Here is a 14787-nt window from a genome sequence, read left to right on the forward strand (position 1 = left end):
AAACATGTCTAAAACGGAAAATTCCGATGCGAGATTTAAGGCTACTGGCATTTTCAAACAATGTATGTTTGTTTTGCTTTTGAGTTGGTACAATGCACCTCGCTCTTTACATAGAGGCGTTTGGAGTATTATGGGACTTGGGAGAAGAATCTAAATATACCTTTTGAAAAAAAAAATTAAATAATACCAACATATTAAACATTTCTGTTTTATAAATTTATTTTTGAAGGTTAGAGCAAGAATGTATTTATTTATACTCAGGGAGAATGAATATGTTGAGACGATCGACGGACACGTTGAGCCCCTACCCCCTTCACGCTAGAGGTGGGCGAGGAGAAAAAGGAGGCGGTCTTATTGTTTGCGTCCTCGCAGCAGCGTTAATCGCGTCGAAAAACGTAATTTTTAAGAACCAATGAGATTGCAGGACGAATTGGATTTAATTTAAACGGAGAAGCATACCGGGGGGCACAACGGGTCGAATTAGAGAAACGCTAAAAATAATCTCAACATATTCATTCTCCCTGAGAATAAATAAATACATTCTTGGTTAGAGTAAAGATATGGTTAGAGGGTTTTAAAAAATAACGTCTTCTAAGCAATGATTATTGAGAAATATTTCTGCGTTTTTTAAAATCATACTTTTCAGATGTTCGTTCATATCAGTGAAATAATTCTTCATATCACTTTCTTAGGAAAAACCTCCACTTTACAAGAGATTTATTGAAGGAGAGCAGATTTATAAAAATCTTAAACAACTCACAAACGAAGACATTTTTAACGAAGTTCCGTCGGTGTATTTTTTGCATTCGAAATATTTTTTTTACTATTGCAAGAACATAAACAAGGATATAAATTTGCACGCGGGTAATAAGTTTGCAATGCGATTTAAGGGATACATGATTAATCGAAAATTACCAAAGAAAATTCAAGAATTATTCTTTAAAAGGTAAGTTAAAATTAGTGTAATATTTCTGGTATCTGGCAGGTACATGGTAACAATGATCACGCGAAATTTGAATGCGATGTTAAGATTGTAATTTCCCGTGAACCAAATCCTTGATTAGGTAACATTTGGTTTGCAATATGTATCAAGCCTTTGGTTGTGCGGTCAGTTTGAATTTTTACCTCTCAGAGAAACTTATGTTATAAAGGAGGGGTTGAACAATCACCGTGTCTGTGTAGGTTTGACTGCGGAAACGCGTTCGCAGTAACAGTCGAATTGTAATCACCGCGTTCCCAGTTTTTGAAACTGTGAAATAGGTCTTTTCCAAAATTAGTTCTTTCTTCCATCGGGTATAGTATGTGTGTATGCGCGATTTATGAGTTTGTATTGTGTGGTGACCTATCTCGGTGTGTTTATAAGTGTTGTTTGAGTGTATTATGGCGTATGTTGGTGTGTAAGCGCGTGTGATTTGCCTGTTTAGGCGAATGTTTCAGTTTATGTATTTCTACTACCCGTCTCCTACTATTTATTAACTTTCGTGACGAACTGAGTGATAAGTGTCAAGTTAAACGTCATTGCATCTAAATGGCAGGGTTTATACCTAATTTTCACGGCATACGTTTCAGTATCGACTTGCGAAAGAGTCGGGTGGGATTTGATCCCGGGCCCTCCTGCGTGATAGGCAAAGTATTTTAATAAAGAAACCCCGACGCACTGAAAATTAGTACTTCATCTCGAGTGAAAACGTATATACAGGATGTCTTCATTTGATCAGCCCAGTCATTTTTTTTAAATTAACTTTTTAGAAATTTTAAATTTTCAGTATGTACTCTCTCGCGCTCAATCAATGTTATTTGTAAATTTCAGAAAAATCGTGAGATTTGTTACGGTTTAAGAAGTGTTAGTTTTTGAACGCTACGTGGTAGACGAAAAGTTTCAATAAGCAAGTTGTAGAGCAAGCCCAAAAACCTTTATTGGAATAAGTATGGCGGAAATCGGATATTTCGTCACTGTAATAATTGGTAATGAAAAACAAACAAGTTGGTACTACCACGTTGCGTTCAAAACCTAACACTTCTACAACCGTGAAATATTTTCTGAAATTAACAAATAAGAATGATATCCACCAAGAGAGTACATTCTGAAAATTTGTTTCCCACTGAGCCATTGAATTTAATTTCTCTACGTTGAAAATTAAAAATATCACAGGCAAACTCTTACGAGGAGAGGAGTATTTTAGCTTGTAAACTTGTTTTATACTTTCTTGGTCTAGGGCTAGCGGTCATTTTGCATTGAGACGTGTCCAATACTTCAGATTAGATGCCACTTTATTTTTTTGCCGTATCTAGCCGAACTGGTGGATATTGTTTTTTTTCTACTTACCTAGTCTAAGGTTTAACGGTCATTTTGCTTTTTTAAATTTACTAAGTAAGGGTTGGCAGTTCTTTTATTGTTTATGAGATGAAGAAGCTTAAAACTGAATTAAAAATCAGTTTTTTGAATTTTTTTTTACAAAATGGAAATTCTTTTAACATAATAACGAGCACAAGCATCAAACAAGCTAAATATTCAAATTAAAATTTATGTTACTATAAGTGTAATGCCTTTGAAAATTAAATTTATTATTGAGTGATGGAATACGGTTATTCCCAAATCTCCATCTCTTACTATCAAGATTTGAGTAGTATATGCCGTGTAAATCTGATGATTTTGCGCTGCTATTTAGTTAGTGGTCGCTAACATGCTGCTTTGCGTAAATAAACATTCCCAATAGGAGTTGTGTTTAAGAGTTTCTTGACCAAATTTCTGTACACCCTTGGCAGTATTATGGTATCCATCCTCACTAATTATCTGATACCTAAAAAAAATTTAATTGTTTTAACTTAACCCTGGTTTAAATACAGCGAAGCACTGGAGTGCATATACAACTTTTACGCTTTACAACCTCGATAAGTTTGTATAAAAAGAGAAAACCGAATGATAAAGGAGTCTTAGCAATTCAATGCGTAAGGAGGGATTTCCCGGTTTTCGCCTAGTGCTGGAAGGAAAGAATGTTTACTACTCCACCAGCTCGATTTCATTAAGTTCACGGTAATGCCTTACTTTTAAGTATCATTTATAATACAAATTACCCAGAAAAGGAGTATGATATGTTAAGTCCCATGACTCTATTGTGCCTTGATTATTTTTCTTCAAGAAGTCTAAAAATTGATTTCCAATTTAACGTTTTAGGGAATGGAAATCGATCTAAATAAGTAGGAAATTCCAATCTTGGAACGATTACAAATACAAATAAGCTTCTTATTATCTGGAAATGCCGTGATAGAACATGAAAATGATTTATTTAATTATTCCCAATTTTTACCTCTTTCAGAGTTGAAGGTATTCTTGAATCGGGACACGGCTCCATTTTTACCAAAAAGATGCCTGAATTTTCGCAACAGTGCGTCGATCGAATTCACAAGAAACAGCCGGAACTGGCATATAATCAATTATCTTTCCTCGACTTGTCATATTTCCTTCTGATCTGGTTAATCTTAAATATATTAATCATCATGTATTCGATTATCGGGGCGATTGTCGTGCTGCAGTGAAAGTTCAAAAAAAAAACATTTCTTGGATTTCCGAACGGAAATGTAGAATCATGTCTTGTGAAACCACCTTAAATAATGAAAGAAGAAGGTCAAAGTTAAACGGGACATAATATCCGCAAATTAAACTTAAACCACGGAAACTTAGCATTTACACAGCTATTTAATACAATATTTAAATTGACTACCCATTGCTGGTTAAACACTTTAATAAATTATAATCTGAATAACAGTTTTCACGATGAGGGATTTCCATTTATTTTTATTTTTATATAAATCCTAGCGCTACATTGAATCAAATATATCTGCATTGCAGAACCCATATTCCAAAAGTTGATGCATTATAAATTGAACTTTATTTTCGTGTATGTTAAACTACCAATCTTTATGACATCACCTATAATATACCGGAAACCTTTACATCCCGCTTAAATGTTTATTAAAGCTGTCGCCTATATGTTCTCAATTTGTGAAAAAAACAAAATTACAAAAAGTAGCCGTCGCTTTTGTATTTAGCGATGGCTGACGAAAGACCTCTTCTTGTCTATTGATATTATCAATTGCGGTAACTGTAGGATGGAAGAGTTAATCCCGTTAGCCAGTGGGACACTGTCAGAATTCCCAAGCTTTTCTGTACATAAAGCTACTGTCAATTTCTTCTAATTTGGAATATAATTCTATATGAATATGAAAAAGAATGTCCCAAACATTTTCGCTACCCAAGCTATAGTCAAATATGCTTTGTAGTAATTATACACCTTACCCATTGCTAAACATAAGCTATATCTTGCACGAGGGACGATAAGTAATCTCTTACAGTTTCATTCTCTTTGTGAATTTTATTTGGGGTTAGTACTTTAAATTGATCATAAAATTAAAATCCTTCCTCGTAACATCTGAAGTTAAATTCTTTTACAATTTTGAAAAATAGTTTAGTGAAATTGCATGTAACTTTGTAAATGCACGTAATCGCTTAGTTATATAATATAATTTGAACGCTTATCGTTCATGATGCATATAAGATGATATTTTTCTTAAAATGTTTTTTGAATTTCATGGTAAAAAATATTCTCGATAGGGGGTATTCATAACCACATCCACTGCGTCATCTAGAATTCGAAATAATCAGTAAATAAAATATATTTATTGAAAAAAGTTCAAGTGATGAAAGCGTCACCGCACTGCAAGTCCTTTGAACACCTAAAAGACGTTTAAAGAACGCCTGTAGAACGAAAAAAGTGAAACCAAATTGGAGCATCTGACATCTGTTGAACGCTTGGGCAGATGTACTCTTAGCGTTTATCAGGTGTAATAAAGTGCACTCTAGGTGTACGTTAGACGATCTTTATCCGTTTCCACAAGTGTTCTTTTCGGAACACCAAGAGAACAATAGTGAAACCAAATTGGAGCATTTGTAATGCATACAGAACATCGGACATCTGCGGAACGCCAACCGAAAAAAGCACCAGAACACAAAGGGAACACTTAACGAAGGCATGCAGCTCAATGCTTTAGCTCCTTGATCACTGTTAACAATTACTGTTAAATTTACAGTAATTTACCTGGAAAATGCATGCAAACTAAGTAAGTAAAAACCGTTTGCTACTGTATATATAATGTACATTTTCAATTAACAGTATTTTAAAAATAGAACCTTCAATGTACTATCCTGTTGTGACAAGGAATTACGCTGTTGTTATAGGCATAACCAAATTAAATTTAAATATCAGTTATTACATATTAAGTATTACATAAGTGACCTAAACAAATTTTTTATGTTAATAGGAATTTTCGATTTAAATACATAAAAGTAAATTATTGAATGAACTAATATATTTCAAAGACGTGGTACACCTATATAGAATTAAAACAACTTAAGTTAACAAAATTTACTAAAAATAGATTCACAATTTTTACAGTGGTTAAATTACAATGCTGCCCACAAGCCCCACATTGGTTAACATCAATTACATTTTTTTTTTAATTTCAACAAAATGTAACTTTTCTGGCTATTTAAAATTTAATAGTTCATATAATACTACACAAATTCTATCAGTTTAATATTCTTCAATCTTGATTTTCATAAATACTGCAAAAATATGTTTTATAATTGAAACTCTTCAATGTCTTCTTTGAGTGTACTGCAGCTAAACAATAAAATAATGTTAATAAATGAATGAACCTTAAGCACTATAGGGTTTAAGGAGGGTTTTTTGTCATCCAAAAGTTATGATTAAATGCAATTGCAAAAAATAGAGAAAAGATTTAAATGACTACTAAAATTTCATAATAAAAAAAATCCTAATTATTTTTTTTAAATGGTGTCTTACACAATAGGTGATCCCAGACCAATAAAGAATTATATTTAAAGGCAACTTCCCTTAAATTGCAGGCTTATAGTTGCGTTGGTTAAAAAACAGTGGTTATGTTTTGGGTTCAATAATTGAGATTCTGGGTTAAAATTTGAATATATTAAGGTTATCACATAGAAGAAAGCTTCAATGAAAATTTTCCATCTCCTACCATAAACAATGGGTGAACACAGAATAACAATGCCTATTTAAAGGCAACTTCCCTTGCATTTAATTCTGGAAACACTGAATCTGCGTTCAACACAAAACTTTTAATTATTGCAAATTTTTCACCAAATATATGTTACCGCTTTATTTTTTAACCTACACAGCTAGTCAGACTTGGGTAAGGTGGTTTTTAATGAGGGTTCAATTATAATTGAAAAAAAGCTTGAACTTTGTTGAGATTTTTTATACTCTGCACCCTATATCTCTTATTTAAAAGCTCAAGCAATGTTTTTTCAAATGTGATTGAACAGTCACTAAAAATACCCTCCCCAAGTCTGAATCTCTGTGAAGGTTAAAATGAAAATGGTGAATTTGTTTTTTAGTTCAATAATTCTGCTTTGGTGTGAAAAATTTGCATAAATTAACGTTAATGTGTGTTTTCAGCATTAAATGTAATGGAAAATGCCTTTAAATATAGTTAAAACAATCATTATCAGTCTGTGGTCACTTATTGATTCTGCTAGAAAAGTAAAAATATTTACTTAGACCACTTTTTAAAATTTGAATTTGATATTGTGGTAGCAAAGTACCTATCTCCCCCATTCTATTTAAACCATTACTTAAAACAACCTACCCCAAGTCTGACAGGCTGTGTAGGCTAAAAATGAAGTGGCTAAATATTTTTAGCTTCAATAGTTGTATTTCTAGGTAAAAATTTGCATTTATTAAAGGTATAGTGTTGAACGGAGCTTGAGCTTTTAAATAAGTGATATAGGGTGCAGAGTATTAAAATCTCAATAAAGCTTAAGCTTTTTTTTCAATTGTAATTGAACCCGAAGGGTTAACCCTTTTTGAAATCAGGTGTACAAATCAGCAGGGAAATCAATGGAATCATTGCAAATCAGTAGCTTCCATAACGTTAAATCAAAAGTGAAATCACGTGAAATCTGAAATCAGGTGTACAAAATTTTGCAACAGTGAATAACCCCTCGATTGAACCCTCATTAAAAACAACCTTTTCCAAGTCTGACTAGCTGTGTAGGTTAACAAATAAAGTGGTAACATATATTTGGTGAAAAATTTGCATTAATTAAAGTTGTGTGTTGAACTTGCAGATTCATAGTTTTCAGAATTATATGTAAGGGAAGTTGCCATTAAATATAGTTGAAAATAGGCATTGTTAGTCTTTGTTCACCCATAGATTATGGTAAAAAATGGAAAATTTCCATTTAGACAACTTTTTCAAATTTGAGTTTTAAATAAATGATAATGGTGCAGAGTATCTAAATTTCAAATTCAAATTTCAACAAGTTGTCTAAATGAAAATTTTCCATTTCTAAACCATAATCAATGGGTAAACACAGATCACAATTGAAAAAAAAAGCTTAAGCTTTGTTGAGATTTTAATACTCTGCACCCTATATCACTTATTTAAAAGCTCAAGAAATTTTGTTTTTTCAAATGTGATTGAACCCTCACTAAAAACAACCTTCCCCAAGTCTGAATCGCTGGGTAGGTTAAAATGAAAATGGTGAAATTGTTTTTGAGTTCAATAATTCTGGTTCAGTGTGAAAAATGTGTATAAAATAACGGTTATGCGTTAAACAATCTTCAGTGTTTTCAGAATTAAACTTAATGGAAATTGCCTTTAAATATATTTCAAAATAATCATTATCAGTCTGTGTCCACTTATTGATTATGGTAGGAGATGGGAAATTTTCATTTAGGTAGTTTTTTTAAATTTGAGTTTGAAATTTTGATACCCTATACCATTTATTTAAAAGCTCAAGCAATTTTTTTTCAAATGTGATTGAAATCTCACTAAAAACAATCTTCCCCAAGTCTGACAGACTGTGTAGGTTAAAAATGAAATGGCTAAATATTTTTGGTTTCAATAGTTGTACTTCTGGGTAAAAATTTGCATTTATTAAAAGGTATCGTGTTGAACGGTCCCGGAGCTTCAGTGTTTTTAGAATTAAATGTAGGGGATGTTGCCTTTAAATATAGTTGAAAATAGTCATTGTTAGACTGTGTTCACCAATTGGTTAAGGTAGGAGATAGAAAATTTTCATTTAGACCACTTTTTCAAATTTGAGTTTAAAAAAATGATAATATATGGTTCAGAGTATCAAAATTTAGAACTCAAATTTCAAAAAGTTGCCTGAATGAAAATTGTCTATCTCCTACAATAATCAATGGGTGAAGACAGATTAACAATGCTTATTTTCAACTATATTTAAAGGCAACTTCCCTTACATATAATTCTGAAAACACTGAAGCTCCGTTCAACACGATAACTTTAATATATGCAAATGTTTCACCCAGAAATACAACTATTGAATCCAAAAATATTTAACCACTTAATGTTTAATCTACAAAGCGATTCAGACTTGGGGAAGTTGGTTTTTAGTGAGGGTTCAATCACATTTGAAAAAAAAATTGTTTGAGCTTTTAAATAAATGGTATAGGGTACAGGATATAAAAATTTCAAACCCAAATTTCAAAACACTACCTAAATGAAAATTTCCCATCCCCTACCATAATCAATGAGTGAACACAGATTAACAATGCCTATTTTCAACTATATTTAAAAGCAACTTGAAAACACTGAACCTCTGTTCAATGCGATTACTTTAATTAATGCGAATTTTTTACACAGAAATAAAACTATTGAATCCAGGGGCGGATTAACCCTTTCGGCGCCTTTAGGCACAGAACAATTTGGCGCCCCTTGGCATTGGTCAGCTAAGGAGGGGCGTAACAGTTTTTAATAAATAAATAAATATATTTTAGTTTCCCCAAACCTTTTCGGCGTTATTTTGAGTAGGGGCAAGCCAAGTACATGGACCGTGGGGCTTTATCAGAGTTTTGGCGCCCCTAGAAAAATGGCGCCCTAGGCACGTGCCTAATTTGCCTAATGATTAATACGCCCCTGATTGAATCCAAAACTATTTAACCATCCTTATTATTGCTCTAATTATAGTTAGTCAGTATTGGGTAAGGTTGTTTATAAGTGAGGGTGAAAATACTATTAGGTGTGCTATTTTTTTAAACTTTAATTTAGTTAAGCCTAGGCCATTTATTTATATGAAAAATACAATGCATATATTTACTCAACTTTAATGACTTCATTATTTACTTAAGTATTACTTAATTATTATGAAATTCTACTTACTTATTTGTTGTGATGATAATTTTATCTGCATGGAAATTTCTGGCCAAGTCTGATAGAGTGAACCACGACCTAACCGTTACTCTTTGAAAACGGCGATTAGCTATCTCAACAAGAGGGCAAGACATAGGCAATTTGGTATTAATATGTAACACAGGCGCTCCTTAAACGACCCGTTAGATGCAACATAGATGTTCCATGTTCCACAGATGTCCTATGGACATATAGAGTACGGATTAGACCATTTAGAGTACACGTTGAACATCTGTATTGCATTTGTAAATATGTAAATAGCATCTAAGTCATACCAAATGAACATCTGTAAGACATATGAAGGCATTTTATGTGTTCAACCGATGTTTTTAGGTGTCTTTAGATGTCATAAAGATTTGCTGTGGATTTCTCGTGACGTACCAATTCCCACGTGACTCGTTCATTTTTCCATCCGTACGATTGATAAGATAACTGAACTTTGAGTTAGTGAGATCTTTGTTTTATTTGTTCGTTTACGCTTCATTCGGAAAGGTTTGAGTAGAAATTCTGTCTTGTACCATGTTACATTTTCCGTCTTCCGGAGCGTTCGTTTATACAAAGTAAGTTTTTTTTCATGAATTTTTTATTGTATTAGACAGTATTTGAACTTTAAGACATATTATACTTATTATGTAAAATTTAGGCTTACCCGGTAGGAATCTGAATTGGGGTTAAAAAATGAATTTTAGTATTTGGCTTTTTAGGCCAAAATTAATGAAACTACTTTAATTTTCGCAGACCACTACCAATATTTTGACTTTAGTAACTTTAGTTAGTCATTGCCCTAATGTATTGAGATTGCTTGGTTTTCTAGAGAAATGACGTCAAACAATGTTTATTTTTTGTTCCAAATATTCAAGTGGGTTAATTATATTGCGTCTAACAATTTTAATCATTCCTCTGTTGCAGATTTGATCACGAGTCAGTTTAATCTTAAGTGTGCAGAGCTGTTATCTCAGAGAGAGACAGCCAATAGAATTTAAGGGTTAGTTGTAGTTTTGATGACCTTATAATTATTATTAGTTAGGGCTACCATGATATACTGTCAATATTTTTTTTAAACTTGTGAAATGACGTCGGCAATAGGAAACAACCTTCAGTTGCGGTTTAAGACTAGTTAAACATATTCGACACGCGATAATTATTAGTTAGGAAAAATCTCGTCAGGGGTATCATGATATAGCTCAATGGATTTTTTCAACACGATTATTAGTTCGGAAACATTACGTTAGGGGTCATCCTGATATAGCGTCAGTGGGTTTTTCCACACTGGTACTTAAAACATGACGTCAGTGTAGTCATCAGCCAATGAGAAGTGAGTTTCAGTTTCGTTTTTTTGTTGCAGTTTCGATATTAATCTTAATAGCCTTATCTAAACGTCCTATAGCATTCTTTCAGTCCTAGGAAATTGTCGTGGAAGGTCAAGCAGCTTTTGGCCCCGCTTTTAGCCGTTTGTCGACGGCATAGGCTTAAGGATTTCCGAACGTAGATGAGGAAAAATTGTTTCTATCTTCATACATTATTTTACCAAGAATGTATTTATTTATACCTAGGGAGAATGTCTATGTCGAGATGGCTTTTAACCTTTCTCTCAATCCACCTGTTGGTCCCACCAGTACGCTCCTCCGCTTAAAATAAAACGAATAGTCCCGGTATTTTATTGGCTGCTTAAAATTTACGTCAACTAACGCGATGGAAATCAAACGTCGGTGACGTTTTGTCTCCCCCCCCCACGCGAGACGGCGGAAAGGCGTTCAACGTGCCCGGCGATTGTCGCAACATCGTCATAAATAAATACATTCTTGATTTTACTATATTTAAAATGAAATTTTAAGGCGTTCTTTTATATATTGGAAATGTATTTTAACGTATTAAACATAGAAAATTAGGTCTAAATTAGGTCATGTAGGGCTTACATTAGCGTAGAAAGTAAGTTACTATTTTTTGTAGTAGACTATTTATTAAAACAATTCGAATATTGAAAAAACGGTTAAATTGAGAAATTTTAGTGTAGAAATTTAGAACATACGTCACCAAAGAAAAACTAGCGGAGGCTGGATTCTACTATATTCAACGTGGAGATGAAGTACGATGTTTCAAGTGCCACGGAATCTTGGAACAATGGGTATCAGGAGACGTACCAGAACTTGAACATGCCAGATCCTTCCCACGCTGTCCTCGGAAAAAAAGTACCTCTCACAAGAATATGACATTCCACCTACGCCAAGAGCAACTACTGTCGTTGACAAATGCATCTCACTTTTATCTGAAGAAGTCTACGTTTGTGACCGTCCCTCGTTTGTCAGACGATACTGCTGTTAGACGCTACAAATATGTAAGGTAGAAATTTTAATTTAAATAATTGATACAAGCTGCGCTTGCAGAAGGTAGTTTCAAATGAAAATTATGGTAATGGAAGCGATAACAAATTATAGTTAACGGGGGGAGGAGTGGCATCAGAAACAATCTACTGATTGCAGTATGATGAATGGAAGCGATAACAATTATATCGCTTAGGGAGGAAGAAAAAAATATGGTGAATAAAAGCGATAACAAATTCTAGCGATTAGGGAAGGGGGAGGGTTGGGTGGGAAGCAGATAAATAATTTACTGCTTGGGATACGGTTAATGAGATAACAAATCAGACTGATAATCTCATCTACAATGTCATAATCCTCTCTACCGATTTCATTTTGCATTGGTTTAAGAAAAGCTTTTTACTAATAAGTCCCAAATTGAAATATGCCTTCTTTGCGCTACGAGCTTTAGCATAGATAGTTATTTTCTCTCTTTCTTTATTTACCGCCACAAACTCCTTTTGGCTAAACCATTGCCTGTGCTATTTTGAAAGAGATTTGGCAATATCTTTGTAACAATCGTTTTGACTGTCCAGTATTTTTTCTAACACACTTTTTGGAATTTGCAGTTGACTTTTATGAGTCCATTGACCATATAGATAACATAGAAAAACTGTTCGAGTGTCGTTGAATGAAACTGATAGTCAGAAAAAATCCTGCTTCTTCGACCGATAATGTCGTTGACTAAAAACCATGCAACAAAAGCAACACTATCTGTCGAGATGAACGTGGAATCGGTCGTAGTATTACTGAACGCATCCATAATCTGATTTTTACGATTAGTCAACGCTGACTAAAAAAATTGGTTTTGTCCAGGAAAATAACAGCTCGTCTCCAATACAGTATACTTTGTATTATTTGAACAAAACTATTACCTTTGATTTAACTCTGTACTACCAAGTTATATTATTTTAGATTCTTTATCTGGCGTTTTGTATTAATTCTAGTGAAAGTAACCATGGAATCTGTAAAAAATTTCAGAATTTTTAAATGTGCCAGTCTGGTAATATCATAATGTTCTCGAAATCAATTTCATTTTTAGAATCGTTTCCAGCAACTTGAGACTGGGCAATCGTTTAACTGTTATCCACGAGTAAAAGAAATAAATCATTTGGCGATTTATTATCAATAATAAAAATTTAGTTAATTTAATTTTTAATTTCAGTTTCAAAAACATACTTTTTATACGCTAAATTTGTTATTGAGCATAATTGCTAGTACTATAACTGTTTAATTATTGGGAAATAATAATTTAAATTTGTGATAAAGTAGGTTATTTAGGATTGTTTTTATGCTTTTTAAATAATCCGTTCACTTTTAAGCTATTTTTAACTAATTATATCAGATTGATAACCGTAAACGAGCTTTTGACGTGAGCATAGACAAACAAAATGGTGTCTTGTGAGTGTTTGTTTATTACTTTTCGAAGTATATAGAATAAGAACCGGTACGTAAAGTAACAGCTGAGATTTGTTGTGAAAAATATTCAATTACGTTGGCGATCCCCGAATAGATCGTACCGATGGGCTCCAAAATGTTGGAAAAAGAAACCACAGCGCCTCATACGGAGACCCGCCGCCCCACCGCAGGCCACCCGATCCTCCGAGGCGGAAAATACTTGTCAACTTCTTCGGGTGAAAACTTGACACAACTATCTACCATCCTCGCCGAAGAAGATCTTTAGTAACCAGTGAAAACAGTTTGTTTCGTCATTCTGAGAAGACACTTGTTGACGTCTAAGGGTAAAGACAAAACACCACTTTCTATCATCCTCTCCAAATAAGATCTCCAATGGCCAGGGAAATCAGTTTGTTTCCTCACTCTGAGAAAACACTTTTCAACTTTTTTGGTTGAAGACCAAACACAACTATCTCAAATCCTCGCCAAAGGAGAACTTCATTGACGAGGGGAAAGCAGTTTCTTTTGTATGGAAAAAGGACTGTTCCTGAAATATTTTTGGAACACCCGTTTATCACAAAACTTTAAAGTTGCCTTTACCCTATATATGTAACCATATCTGCCTCAAAAGGTAAAAATCATTTTTAAGCCAACTAGTTTATATTGCTAAAGTTATTGTCAAAGAATAATTTGTTATTAAGAATAAATCACGTCTAATCCAGTTAAATAGAGTAGATGAAGACTGAAAAGCTCTAAACCTATTTAATGACGTAACATGTTGTAGACATCTGTACAGAGATCGAAGGAAAGTAGGTGAAATTTAGCAGTACACGTTTTATACAGTTTGTTTAAGATAAGTATGTCATAATTTGTAGGGTGTATTTTTGGGTCCTAGTTAGTAGAAAAAGTATAAAGTACGTAAGTACTTTGTTTCAGAGATACGGGCTCTCAAAAAAGTACCTCAAAAACCAGTACGCAGACTTGAATACAAGCTACTTTTTAGTATTTATATCGTTTTAAGTTTTAGATTTTGGTAGGAATACCGTCCTCATTCAAATTAAAGATACAACTGCATTTCTTAATTCACACTATTACAAGAATTGTACAAAACAAACACTCTTAGTCATTTACTAGTGTTAAGTCTATCGTATAAATAATTTACTAACTTAATTCTAAGCGTGTTACCAATAGTATCGCAACCTTCAATAATGCTTTTTCCCAAATCATCAAAGTATCTTACTTCTGTCTAGTAAACTAGAGATAAAATTAGTGAAATCAATTGTATTTGTTTAAATCCGGAGATCGAACCGTCCACTCAATTACTCCTCATCAACCTATCCACCTCAAAGGAAACGAGGCATCCAGGTGAGCTCTTATTTCACGACTTATATTTGCTGTAGCAGTAACACCATTGTCCAAAAACTACAAGCGTCATCTGTAACGGCACGTCTGCGAGTAACTCTGCTGAAGTAAGTTGCAAAAATCAGTGTGCCTCACCATTTATCAGGGCAATAGTTGAATGCGTCAAATGAGATCGAATACCCTACTGTGCTACAGCGCTTGAAACAAAACTTTTACTTTTCTTTACATATTTCGGAATGTCGAATAAATTTAACTTGTTAAAGGATACGTGATCATTTTTGGAATTCCAGATCTGAAGCAATATTTTATTTCTTATATATTTTATATTTTAATCTGCTTAGTTTTCAAATAATGTAACGTTCTTGTAGTTAGAATAATTAGTTTCCATTATTTGTTTTCGCTCTGCTTAGTT

Source organism: Leiobunum rupestre, chromosome 2 (genome assembly GCF_980474605.1).
Source record: "Leiobunum rupestre chromosome 2, qqLeiRupe1.1.hap1, whole genome shotgun sequence".
Classification (NCBI taxonomy): domain Eukaryota; kingdom Metazoa; phylum Arthropoda; class Arachnida; order Opiliones; family Sclerosomatidae; genus Leiobunum; species Leiobunum rupestre.